General features: G+C 42.5%; 1 protein-coding gene across 6 annotated transcripts in view; it reads left to right on the forward strand.

Annotated features, from left to right (window-relative positions):
* The window catches only part of ABLIM2 (actin binding LIM protein family member 2), a 130,410-nt gene that overhangs the window by 21,290 nt on the left and 94,796 nt on the right, over positions 1–14,324 (forward strand). The window lies entirely within an intron of this gene.

A 14,324-nucleotide genomic window follows, 5' to 3' on the forward strand; every position in this document is an offset into this window, starting at 1 on the left:
TCCCCATTCCCCATTTGAGGATACAGATGGAGCAGATGCCAGTGTGAAGAGTGATGCAGAGCAGGGCTGCACCCAGCAGGTGCTACAGGCCTGGGGGCAGGAAATAGGAAATAGTGATATTTTCTGGTATTGGGTCATGGCTGTCCGAAAAAGAATCCCTAAAGAGGAGAGGACTGGCAGGGATGTGGTTTGGGTAACTGCTGGAGGTGCTAGAAGTGATCATCAGGCAACCAGGGAGGTGCAGAACAGTAATAGGTATAGAGTCCAGTGATTTTTTTAAAGTTGATTCTTAAGATTTTGGAGCTGCTTACAGTAGAACTGAGCAGTAAAGAATATCCATGAATTTAGACACACTCCAAGAAAAAAAATCTGCTTTGTTTCTGGGAATTAAAGTGAACTCAGAGGCGTAATTGCATTTCAGATGTTACTGATGGGAAATTGTAACCTGAGGCAAGCAAGGAAAAGGCTGAACTTTCTGGTTGTGATGAGCCAACTGCTAAGATCAAAACTTGACAGAATGCAGAAATGAATGCTGATGAAAGTCTTCGACCCAGGTCTATAATGGTTTTACTGGTGGACTTTATGGGGAGCAGGGTTAAGTGTAGCAGCATCACATTTCCAATAATGACTTCTTTTTTACTTTCAAAACTCCCCGTTGTTGACAAATTCCTCAGTGATCATCAGCCAAAATGAATGTATTTAAGTAGGATTTGGATCTGACCTGCTGTTTTGCAGCTACATCCCTTCCCAGAGAATGGGATTTGGAAAGCAGACAGAAAAATGTTCTCTGGCCTGGTCACTGTGGGCTGAAGGCAAGGATTAAAGCGCTGGGAGCTGTGCGTGTGTGCGGGACACAGAGCGCTGCAGAGGAGGATGTGTCTGAAATCCCCACTCCCCTCTTGGGGCAGATTTCCTCTTCAGGGCATTTCACTTGGGATTTGCAGTGCAAATCCTAAATATGCTCTTCAGTGTCTCTCTCCTTTGCAAACCCAAGCAGAGCTTTCTGTGCAAACACCAGGGTGGGACTTGCAGCTCCCTCTGAGGAAGAGGAATTTGCACCCATGGTTCCTTACTGGATCTACTGGTCTAAAACTCACCTTGTCACTTTTCAAGTGGCCCCAATCTGAGGATGATAGTCAGCTTTTTTTGCACAGGGGGGTCTCTATATGGCCATCTCTAAACTGTGCTGGTCATGCCATCACCATAGCTGGACTGAGCTGCAGGGCTTGTGGAAAGGCATCCCAGGCTTGTGGGATGAGCGTGTCAAACAAAAGTGACAAGGACTCAGAAAGGTCTCTGTGCTCACAGAGTTGTTGTTTCTTGGAAAACAAGGAAGGTAAGTCTTCAAAAGGAAACTTCTCAGCTCTGCTGGGTGACACTGAGTGAAGCCCTGGGTACCCACGCTCACAAAGGACACAAACAAGCACACATAGCTGTTCCCAGCACATGTGCAAGCCAAAGGTGCTTTCCAACATTCAGCCCTGGTCAGCTGGGAAATGGGAAGTGAAAACTCAGCTTGCCCTGCCTTTGGATGTGTTGAGGGTTTCCAGCCTTGCAGCTTTGGACTTATGTGTGTGGCATTTCAGACACATGAGCTCTCTTAGACATAGACCCAGGCTGCTTAACTCTCAAAACGTCTCATTTTGGGGGGAACTATGGGGGTGGAGGTATGCATTTTTAAATTTTTTTTAAAGAAATCTTCAAAGTTAAATTTATTGTTTCTAATTAAAACACTTGAGAAGTTGAAATTTTTTTTCTGAATAGCACCCAACCCACATCATCATTTGATAATTTTGTATGATAGGTAGCTGGTGATTGCAGAATTATGGCAGTGTCTGTGTAACTTTTCAGAAGAGAGCAATGCAATAAAGTCTCTTTAAGTCTGTTTAATTCTTTAGGTAATATTTCTGTTTACTCTTTATTTAAGCACTTTAAATTTCCATTGATTAAAAATCCAGGAAATTTAAATGGTAATTTTATATATAAAACAATGATAAATTGAAATCTAGTAATCTCTTTCTCTCTTTGTGTGCATGTAGCATCAGCCCACACAGAAGAATCCTCCGTTAAAAGTGTTCTCCATGAATTTATTTAGTCCCAAAAGAAATATCCAAAAATGATCATGGCATCTTTGCAGTGCCTGTCACCTTTCTTGAACCACTCACAATCCCCTAAATTCCAAATTCACATTGTAGTTTAAATCCTCCTGTATTCAAAGTTATGAGTTTTTCTAAGTCTTTTGCCTACCACGTGCAATTTTTGGCCACAGCAACTGACATTTATTGCCTCGTTCTGCTTCTTTGATTTCCCTCCCATAAAGAGCTGGGCTTGTATTCTGTTTTTTTTCCTGGGTGGTTCTTGTTACAGTACCTTTACTGCCGCAGCCAGGATGTCTTCCCTTAATACAGTACACCCCATTATCCCAGCTCACCACTGGGATACAGTTTCCCTCTTGCTTTCTGAAGCCCTTTCTCTAAAAAGTCCCTCATAGTGCCTGATCTTTTAGAAACTAATACCTTTTGTTAATTACTTGCCTTATCCTTACTAAATGACAGGTTTTCTCCAAGCTAAACTGTAGCCTATGACCTCTGTTTAAGCAGGTCTTTCCTTATCTGATGACTGCTCCATTTCACTGGCAGTCCCTGTGAGTTTTCAGGAGGTCAGCACAGTCCCTGTGTGGCAGGTTCATTCCTGGGGCTGTGACCTGCAGGACCATCGCTGTGGCTCTCGTGGTCTCTCTGCTGCCAACCAGACCCTATCCCTTTATCCTCTCACCTGGGTCACCTTGCAGACTGCATTCTGGATGTGCTCTCACCTCCTGATGGGGCAATGCTTGGTTTTTTCTGTTCCCTAAGCATTTTCTTGCTTATTTTTAGGTTTGATACACCACTGTTTCCCATTATAAAATCTCTGCTAAAGGCTTTGTAGTGTTTATGTTTGATTTCTGCTCAGTGTTTTGGGTGCACAGTTTTCTGAAGAATGTTAGATGATACTTTCATTCTAGTTGGGGGAGCACAGGGGGCTGATGCCAGCTTTGGTCTGGATCTAGGTCTGCCATAGAGAAGTCCTCCTTGGAAAAAGGAGCTGGGAGTGGGAGAAGCTCTTCTTTTATTCATCCAACTTGCTGGCCAGCAGTCAAGGGCTGTCATCATGGATTTCAGGGCTGAAGGAAGCTCTTTATTCCCAAGAGATAGCAAGGAGCAGAGCAGGACTCATGACCCAGTTACCTCTGGAGCAAACACAGCTGCCTGCACTCTGTCAGAGCTCAGAGTGGATCCTCAGCCTGATCTTTCCTGCTTCATAAATATGCAGGATTCACAGGATCACAGAATGGTTGAGGCTGGAAGGGGCCTCTGGAGTTCATCTAGCCCAAGCTCCCTGCTGAAGCAGTTTCTTTACTTATGTGCCTTGTACGAGAGCCCACTGTCTCTGACCTGCTTGCATTGTTTCAATTAAACATGACTGTGCTTGTGGCTCAGTGCTGTGCAGTTAATGAGAACTGTTATCTCGTGAGTGGACTCGAGGGTGGAGGTGTTTGAGAGCCAGGAGTCTAAACTCAGGCTGTTTCTGAGCAGGACAGGTTTTGGTGGCATGCAGCAGGTCACTGAGGCCAGACCTGGATGGTTTTGCAAGTCCATTCCTAGTAGAGGTGGGATGCATGCAAGAGAGGCTGGGCAGAAAATTGGAAGACATGAGTTTAGTTGTAGAGACACCATTTACTGAACTCATTTGCCCTTTTCCTGCTCATTTTCACTTCTGCCTTGGGTTTGTCCTTTTTTTTCCTATCATGAATGCTTGGGGACATGGGCCATTCAGCAGTAGTTCCAACTTTGGGCACAGCTGCTAGGAATACAGCAGTTCAATTAATAAATTGTGATAATTAGAAGGAAACATCTATTACTTAATTTTATTTTTGTCCCAGTGATAAAATATTACAGCAATCTGTATCAATATAGATAGAAAGATATATTTAATTTATTGTATTTTTCATATAATAGAATATCCTGGGTTGGAAAGGACACACAAGGATCCTCCAAGTTCCCAGTCTTAGCCCTGCACTGCTCCATCCCCAGGAATCACACCATGTGCCCAAGAGCACTGTCCAAATGCTCCTTGAGCTCTGCCAGGTTTGGTGCTGTGATCCCTTCCCTGGGAGCTGTTCCAGTGCCCAGCCACTCTCTGGGTGAAGAACCTTTCCCTGATATCCAGCCTGAACCTCCCCTGACACAATCTCAGGCCATTCCCTTGGGTCCTCTCACTGGTCATGACAGAGAAGAGAACAGTGCCTCTCTTTGCTTGTGATCGTGTTATCTCCAGTAGAAAATCCAAATTATCACTAACGTGGATCAAAACTACCAAAAGCAAAAATAACATGAAGCAGCAAGCACTGGAACGAGTTTCAGCAGCTTAGAAGAAAATACATCTTTAAATGTTTAAAAAAAAATCTGTGAAATATGATGATATCTTGCATTTTCCAGTGTTTTCAAAGTAAAATTCATTAATGAGAGATTATTTATGAAAAGTTAATATCTTAATCTGTATTGAGACTGGACTCTATAGTCCCCATTTGCTATTAAACAGACATATATACGTTTGGGTAGAGACTTGAGCAACTTAAAGTCCCGGAACATAGTTTTATAAAATCATAAAGGCTCCTGTGTTGGAAGGGACCCATGGCGATTGTTGAGTCCAACTCCTGACTCCACACAAGCCAAAATTTAAACCAATATGCCAATCCCAAGCAACAGAAGAGTTGCTACAAGCTAACAGGTACATAACTGTTGTATATTGCAAAGTCCCTGAATTTCAGGTGGTGTTATAACTCTGATTTTTTTAAAAAAATCTTTGTTAGAAAATACTTCCATATTTTATAGTGAAGAACAAACTCTGTGTTCTTCTACATTTAATAAAATATTCATTCCAAAACATTTTCAGAGACAGACTGTGGAAAAAGCTCCAAATGGTCCTAGTGAAGTGCTGTGAAGAACAGGAAGGAATGAGGTTAGACTGTGTACTGTCACCTTCCTAGAGTCACAGTGATGCCTGTTGGAATATCTCAAACTGGAAGTCATCAAGTCTAACTCCTTGTTCATTGCAGGAACTACCTAAAACTAATTTATAACCAGGCCAGTTACTGCTGACATTCACTTTAGCTTATTCTGGGGAAGAGAGCAGTGAGCACAGGCAAAAAGCGTGAGTTAATTAGGAATGGGTCTGAAATCTTTTTGAAATGTCCTTTATTACTCGTGGTACCACAGGTTATCAAGATTTTGCAGCCAACTAATCCATTTCAGAGTGGCCTAATTTCATTGCTGTGTGGTTGCTGTTTGCAAAGATGTTGGTGATGGCATTGGCCTGTGTAATGTAACCTTGGCAAAAGCAAACCTGAAACAGAGGATGGGCGAGAGCACTGCGACCACGACTTGACTTGAGATTTTAAGAGGAGCCAAGTGTCCTGTCCTTTTCTGTAGCAAGGGCAGTGCGCTGTTATTACTGTTAAAACAGTGGAGTTACAGGTGTTTGGTCTGTGTTGATTTGAGAAATCAGGTTAAAGCTACACGGTTTTCTGGACCATCTGCAGCAGGAGGTCTCTGATTTCTCGCCGTGCTGCTGCCACTGCTGTCCCTTGTCACGCTGTCCCTTGTCACGCTCCCCGAGCCAGCCCATCATGCTAACGAGGTGCACTGGCCTCGTGCTTTGTGCCCCTGAAGCCCATGAGTGGCGATGGAGTTTCTCAGGAACACCACGAAAGCCTCGGAGCTCCTCGGGTGTGATTTCTCCTTTGCTGGAGCCAAGGGGTGAGACTGCAGGGGAGGCTCAGGGATCACACCTCAAACTGTAAATACAAATCAGTGCACTGTGCGACTGCACTGCCATCATACAGCGCTAAAATGCAAGTTACCAAGCATTTAGCCTTGGAAGCCTGGCAAGCAGAGGGAAAGGCTGTGTTAGAGTGAAAGCCCTTTCGCTTTGCCTGCCTATTAATTTACGTGCCTTCGGAGTGTTTGCCATTTAGCAAAGTGCCTTTTGTGTCTCTGCCAAGATGAAGCAGCCGCTGGGAAAAACTAAGTAGGCCAAATCCTGCAAATATCTGGAGAGCTCAGCCAGGGTGGCTGGTGGTGATCCAAAAGAGTGTGAGGATGGATTTGGCTTCACGTAGGCAGCGCAACAATATTGAACAAAATAAAAAACTGACATAAGAGTTTCATGTCTAAAGGCAGTTGCTGCTAGATAATGCATATAGAAGATTTTTTAAAGTTGAGTAGTTCATAGTTTTGATTCTGTGGAGAACTTGGGATCTTCAGATCTGTGCTCTGGGTCTCAGGCCATGTCAGCTGAGGGCTATTTAAAGGTAATAGACCATGGCTGGCATGGCCCAGGGCAGTGGTGTACTCACCATATAGATCCCTGAAGTCAGAGTCCTTATAGAAGTGCTTGTTCTGTTCCCATGTGGTGCTTTAAATAGCTCAACACATCACTGTTATTCCAGGGATACACAGTCCAACTCCATATGAGCAATCGGAGGAGAGATTTTGGCTGCCAGGTATTGCACAGTGGGAGCATCTCCCTGCTTACATCATCTCCTTCTGCCATCAGTGCTGTGCCCTCCTGCACCGGGGGGAAAAGGACTGCTGTCTTTGGGGGATGTCTGAAGGGGTTTCCCTGCTACCTCAGCCTGCATTTCTAATTTTTGACAAGGAGTTTGCAGGTTCCAGTTCTTCCAGCCTTTCCAGGTGCCCAGCACCGCCCCAAAGCGGCTCTGGTGTCACCTGATGCAGTCACCCCTTGCTGGCACGTCCCGCGTCCGGTCCCCCGGGACCCTGCCAGCGGTGCCACCCCCCATGGACGTGACAATATTTCGGCTGCCGTAGGACGGAATTCTTACACGCTATTTTTGCACGGTGGTGACGGCGGGGTTGGCTGTGCTCCCGCCTGTGCGTGGGTGCTGCAGGAGCCATCTGAGCCCGGCCGTGGCGGGGTGGCAGCGGTGGCAGTGGTGGGGTGGCAGCAGTGGCTGTGGCAGTGCTCCTGGGGAATCGCCCCTCTGGAAGGGAATTAATGCAGGAATGCCCGAGGATACAGGTACGGTGTGATGACTCCACATTCTGGTCAGCCTAGACCTGAAATGACTTGTTTTTTTTCATCTGAGGCTGTGGTAACTAAATCACTGATGCTGTCATGAGAGTAATGACTTTGTGTTTATGTGGAAACACAGCCAGGTGGGGAAAGATGGTTAAACATTTATTGTAAATTATGCTTTGTGGGTTTTTTAATTATATTAATGATGATTTGGAAATGGTTATGATTCTAGTATTTAGCTGACAGCTCAATTTGAAAACTTTCCTAATTTTTTTAAATTGAAATTGACTTCAGAGTTTATATTAGTCTATAATGGGAAAAAAAGCCCCTATTTCTTTATGCAGATATCTTGGACTGTTGTTTCTATATCCAATCTCATGGCAATCTAGCTAAACCTGTACAAAAATAGCCTTTACAATGCTGCAGTAGCTGTTAGTCAAACTCGGCAGAGATTTTGATGAGCTGTGTTTGAATTCGGTAAATATTTTATTACAATAATGAGGGCAGGAGGTTAGCTTGTGCTGGGTTTGTTTGGGTGATGTGAGTTTAGCACAGAGCATATGGTGAGATCTGAAACTCTTGTGTGAGCACTCGAGCTGTGCTGCACCTCCTGTGCATGGTTCATTCACATCCTGCTGGGTAACACCGCTCTTTTGCCTCTGGTCCCACAAACTCAGTAATTGTGGTGAAAGCAGAGGTCACCTCAGTTGTGCTGTGTGCCTGTGTCATCTGTGGGTTTCTGTTTTGATGATGATGATGAGTAGGAAGTGTTGGAAAAGGCATGCCTTGGAAAGGCACTGTTGGAATGGTTGCTTATGTGTCGTGGAAGCAGGTGTGCATTTCAAAAGGGAGCACAGTTCTTGAAGCATTTTACTTTGTATTTTTGGACAATGTGAAAGAGTTAAATCAAGACCTGGTGACATAGATTTATTGAATCTGGTGAATATTTTCTCTTATAATACAGGAACTAAAGAGAGAAGTAACAATGCTTTGCTGTAGGAGCCACCACAGAGGTCTTGGAAAGAGCAGTGAGCACTTCTGGGGGTTTCCCGGACCCTCTTGGTGCAGAAAAGCGCTATTGGGAAAGACAGGGAGTTTGTGTGGTGGCCTGGGGACACTTCAGCCCTCTGTGTGGCCAGCTGGAGGGCTCAGAGAACCATGTAGTGTGGACATTGACAGCAAAACTTCTTTCCCTTTGTCCTCCTAATCTTCTGGTTTCTTGTGAGACTTACAGAAGAACAGGGCGTTATAGTGAGAAGGCACCATAAAGCAGGGAAACACATTTGTAAACTCATTTAACACAAGGTGCTAATTGAGAAATAGGGTAAACCAGGTGAGCACCAGTTATTTCATATTCTGTTCCAGAACATCCAACACATCCACTCCTTAGGCAGGGCTGGGGCCAAGGAATTGCTCCTCCCCACTGCCGAGTGGGGTTGGCAGGATGGGTGGGAAGAGCTTGTGGAGTTCCTATTACACAATGACTCTTTCTCTCCTCTTTTCTGTGGAAAGGACCAATGGGGTCTCAGGCCCCCACAAGGCTCCATAATGAATCATCAGTTCTTAGGAAAAAAAAAATAAAACAACCCCCTTTGTTAAATTAAATGTCCAGCTGACACCCATGAGGTTCTCTGATCACTGCATGTGTTTCTGTGTTATCCTCACATCAGCACAACTCCTCGTCACTGGATTTTAAACACAGACACAAGACAGGGAGCGAGCACGGGCCAGCTCTACAGTGGGAATAATGCTTCACTGGGATATTTAGAGGCACTTCAATGCTTCTTTCCTTATTTTCATCCGGATGTTTTTAAATTCAGCTCTGAGTGTTTTGATTCAGTTGACACAAGCAGGGTTTGTTAAAACAATGATTAAACTCCAGTCTCTAATTCCAGCAGTACTTGTGTGCGTCTCCTTTAATCCTGCTCCAGGAAGATTGCAAATTTAATTCCCCTCTGGGCTTCTGTGAACCTCACCCTCCCCAAACCCCTTGATACAGCATGTCAGCAATCAATAATTCTGTCCTATTTCTCAAATACTTAGTAAGTAAATGGCATTTGGGTCTCATATTTGTTTATTTTGATTTTCAGTAACCACCTCTAGCTATAGAGATGAAAGGTTTCAGTGTCAACACAAAGACAATTTGCTGGTAATTCCCTCATGCAGAATGATATCCCTACCACTGCTATGTGGTTTTGGTTCAGAGTTGGAACGTGGCCTTTGCCTTTGTTGAAGAAGCTGATCGTTATTATGAACTAAACAGCTGATAATTATAGTTTTAAATATTGATGTCTAGTATTTTTTCCTCTCAAAAATATGTTTTCATCTCATGAAGCAAAATGTTATGGATTTATAAAGGAGCCTGTAGTGCTGATAGTTGCTAAAAAAATTGTTGTATCTTTTCTGCTGATGGAGGGTGCAGGCCAATGATTAGTATTTGTATGAGCCTGAAATGAAAGGCCTGCACTTTTTAAACCCAGCTTCCAGAACACAATAAAAATAGCCCCAGAACAACCCACAAAAAGGACAGGGAAGGTGCCCCTCACCCACCAGGCCCTTTGTTTTTTCTTTCATTTTTGTCTTTAGGCTCTGCTTCTGCACTATCCTTCCAGGAACCTTGGTGAGGAATTACTGCTTTCCCTGAATTGAGAGATAATTGGGGGGATTACAAATATTAGGAATATTTTTTTTCCCACATGACTATTGTCTCTCCACTCAAATTACTCCTTTCTTTAGATCACAGTACTCTTTAAAATGTCTGTAGCACAGAGGGACAGGTTGGATAGGGCTTTGAGCAGTGTAGTGTAGAGGAAGGTGTCCCTGCCAATGCAGGAGGGTTGGAACTAGGTAACCTTTAAGTCCCTTTAACTCAAATCATTCAAGGATTCTGAGATTATAATATCAAATTGTGTCATTTGGCCCCTTATCATTTTGGGCTTCTTTAATCACCAAGAGCAGTAAATCTATTAAACTGGTGGTTTAGAACAGAGTTAAATAATGTGGCCTTAATAATGTGTGTATAGGAAACAAAGAAGGTGGAAGTCTTTATCATTAAACTTTATAGTTGAGATTTGATTCCAGATTAAATGTGCATTCTTAAGCATGACACTTCTTAATTTTCAGTACTTGATTTCCAAGCTCAGAAATGGCTTCTGTAGGTTCCTGTGCAGAGTTGAAACAAAACACAACAGAGTGGAAAAACCATTAGGGCTGTGTCAAATCCTGCAGTTTCTGGACATGTTTCTTCATCTGTACATTACAGGTCTGTAATGTACCATAAAGATTTCTCATTTATCTGTTGGAGTGCCTGATAGCAAAGGGGTTTGTCATCTTCTGCATAGACCAGTCCTAGACTGGATATTTTGCCAAGAGTTTGATTTCCCTCAGCAGTTTGCTCGTGGCAGAGAGGAGGTGACATTTTCTATCCCAGGCTCCTGAGCAGAGCATGACCAGGGACTTGTGAATGCTCTCCCTTCTGTCACTGCCATCAGCTTGTCTTGCTCTGTTTCCAAAGCATTCCTGTCTCACCCAAATCTGTTCCTTGTCTGTGGCACCTTTTCCTGGTCCCCATGGCTGTTAAACCTTTAGTCTAGCAATGCTGAAGGAGCTGGGCTTAGTCAGAGGGATGGGTTTTTCATCACAAGCTGTGGATTTTCATGGATCCAGTGCACCTGTCACACTGTTCATTGAGGTAAGGCTGCAGTCTTTGATCCAAATACTTCTTTGTATTTGTATTATAATACTTTGATCCAATACTACAAGCAAGGTGCTCTGTTTTCATTTTAATGTTGAAAACCAATATATTGTATACTAATCTTTTTTCACCTTTATAAAAAGCTTAAACGTTTTGTCTGAAATTTTCCCTGAAGAAATGAGTTTGAGATCATCAAATGTGAGCAGTGTTCAAGTACATGGTTAAAGTTTGGCAAAGCTCTCAGGCAAATATTGTGATTCTTAGGGATGGTCCTGTGTAGAGCCAAGAGTTGGACTTGATGATCCCTGTCAGTCCCTTCTATCTCAGGATATTCTGTGAATCTGTTATAAGCACACTGAAAACATCACTTGAAGCAGCCATAAGATGTGTAATGCAGCTTTAATAATAAGCAATGCCGCTGTCCCTCCTTCCTGTGGTACAGGCAGCAAGTGCACATCTAGAGTAAGCAGTATAGAAGTGAGTCTGAGGAGTTTATCTTATTTAACCATTCTTCAGCAAACTCTTGCTGGTTAACGTGCCCTACTTGGTCCAGAAGTAAGCAGAATTATCTCCTGTGTAGCCTGTGGAGACAGACTGAGTGTTGACATCAGAGATGTGTGTGCACGGGACAGTTGGCAAGAATATTGGCAGTAATGTCCCCAGCAGACAGGTCTTGCACAAAGGAGTCCTGTGAGACTGCTCGTTCATTCCTTGCCAGTTTTTGTCCTTGTCAAAAAGTGAGTGCAGCCGGATCCTTTCGGGGCTTAAGGATTGATGGGGATACCTCTGCTGGAGCAGGGTGTAGTCTGGGAGAGGGGCAAATGTAGAGAATCCGGTTTTCAGTTGTGTTTTGGTTTAGAAAAAGTAACTTCAAGTTAAGAAGGAAATTTCTACAAATTAGGATATAATGGGAGCATTTAATTTTTAATGAACTCTTTAGTTAGTTATGATCTGATGAGTTGTCTCTGATCATTACATTCCATCAGTAATTCATTATTTCACTTATTAAATATGTTGATTGTTTCTTCTGCTGCTTTGAGGACTGATTTCGATACATAAAGGTAGAATGCTGAAAATTGCCTTGTAAACTTATCTCCTTATATGGTTGGAAACAAAAGTTAAAATGTGAAGTTCCCTAACAGAATTAGTTTCTCAGAATTGTCAGCAGTTGAAATTTCAACCTAAACCATATTAAGTGGCAATGTTTTAAAATGTAAACTAATATGTGATTAATTATATGATTTTGTTGGGCTAGATGGGAGAGTAAGTGTTTTAAACTTTCTTCAGAAGGACCTCTTTGTAATGATCTCAGAGGGATTGTATTCACTGGGGTTTTGTGTGAAATACTAAGTAGCTTAGTTCTGAAATGACAAATAAAAATAATTACTTCTTTGTCTGCAGTGTATATTTTAAATATGCTTTGTGTTACTTCAGTATTAATAGAAAAATTCCAAAAGAAATTTCAAAGAAGAATTTTAAAAAAGAAAAACCTAAATATTTTCTTTTTTTAATTTCTTTTATAGCTCAGTTGCTGAACTTTTTAAGTTCTGAACCTTGGTTTAGAGACCCAAAGAGAAGGAAATGTGTAAAGTCGTGCCCTGTAGCTCTGGACACTGAGCACCAAATCCATGGTGGAAAACAAATTTTTCTGTTTTCTGTCACATTTTCAGTTTGCAACCATTACCAGAAACCAAAACAACTGAACTTTGCAACAATTTCCCATGTTCTGCTGCTTTGCATAAAGTGCAGCTTTGGACTCCTGGGGACAAGAAAGAAATAGAAGAGCAGTGTTTTCTCTGGAAATGTGAGGTCATTGTCACTTTAGGGAAGGGGTTGTTTGGTGGGGTGGGCTCCCCTCGGGCTCTCGGGCTCCAGTGCTCCTGGGTTCCTCCTGGCCCCGCTCTGCACTGCAGCTGGAATTCCTCAGCCGGGTTCCTCCAGCCTGTGGGACACACCACAGCATGAGCCAGCAGCTTTGCACACTCACCAGGCACAGAGGCCCCTGGAGAGATGCTGTTCTGAAAGGCTGAAACATGGGAATAGTTGAATGTGAAGAAAAGTTAATAGTTTAATTTTTCCGGTCAGAATTTTGTATTTCAAATGCAACTGTTTAGACCCAAATGTTCTGGTTATGGTCAGCTCCTCTTAAGTCAAGTCATTCATGAGTTGTATGCTACGAATTTGATGCTTGTTAGCAAATCTGGAGAAAGCAAACCTTTATTGATAGTTGCAAACTTATAGCAGCTACTCTAGTAACTAACTCGGGAAAATACTTTGGTTTCTTACAGGGTTGATTCTTTTTCAGGGTGGGTTGTTTGTTTTGGGCAGGTTACAGTCTTGTGTCAAAAGTAAAGAATTGCAAAGTTCAGAGTTCCCTCTGTTTTTATTTGAGGAATAAATCAAAACCTCATAGTAGCCTGAACGATCTGTACTGCTTGCTCTGTGTAAGTCTGGGCATCTGCCTGTCTGTAAACTTCCAGTTGTGCTTATATTGTTTTTATTGGAGATGTCCTTAATTATAACCAGGCCTTCAGTAATTGCTCCAAAGTTCACAATGCCTTGAGCAGGGCTTTTTTGACCATCACAGAACATGTAATTTTAGCAGACAAGGCAAAATGCTAGTGGGTGGTGAATAATGTCATGAGAAGCTCAAGCCCTTGTATCTTCTGGGTAAAAAAAAAAAATAACCCAAACCACTTTAGTTGCAGTAGAAAGTGCTGGTTTGGGTAAAACCTGCTGCAAGTCCCCTGGAAGAGTGTGTGGGAGGGGAAGCTTAGCATCTTTGTGAAATACTGGCTCCTTCAAGTCAGTGGATGTGGAACGGCCTTTTCTTGCTTAAGCCTATTGGCATATGAGAGGTTGCTCCATCTTGGCTGGTTGGTTGGTTGATGAATTTATTCTGTAGCTAAAATTTAAACAAAATCACTTTGAAATAAGCAATCCAGCCTTTGAGTAAGCAGGCCACATTACAGAAGAAAGTGCCATTAAATATGTCATTTACTTCAAATGCTTTATATGCTTTCCTGTTAGCAGTTCTTCACACAGGGAAAAAGCCAGATCTGCTGAGTTCCACTGCAGCTCCTTTATAATTAACTGCCTTGCTGTTTCCTCTCTTGACTCCCAAGTACACTGTGATAAAAAATTGATGCAGGTGCTGCAGCAGGATTGCAAGAATAAGGTCATATCTCACCTGCTCCACATAACATGTGAGATGCCAACTTACCTCGTGTCATCAAGAGCAGAAAAAATGCAGTTTCTAATTTACATCACAAGATGGCAGCAAATTTTTAATTCACTTAATTTTCACTAACCTAGATTAACCTAACCTCTTGAAATCATGGTTTCCTTACAAAAATACAGAAAACTTTGTTTAATGATCAGATATGTGTGCTTTTTACAGGGATGTCAGTGTTTCAGAAGTATTTAAAACATGTACAGAACTTTATTTCTGCCTTAAAATCAGTAAAAAAGGCATTTACTATGAACTTTAAAGATCAGTAGTTCACAGTGTAAGAGTTACCAAATCCCATTAAAGATATTTTGAATAAAA

The sequence above is a fragment of the Prinia subflava genome, chromosome 7, assembly GCF_021018805.1.
Source record: "Prinia subflava isolate CZ2003 ecotype Zambia chromosome 7, Cam_Psub_1.2, whole genome shotgun sequence".
NCBI lineage: Eukaryota > Metazoa > Chordata > Aves > Passeriformes > Cisticolidae > Prinia > Prinia subflava.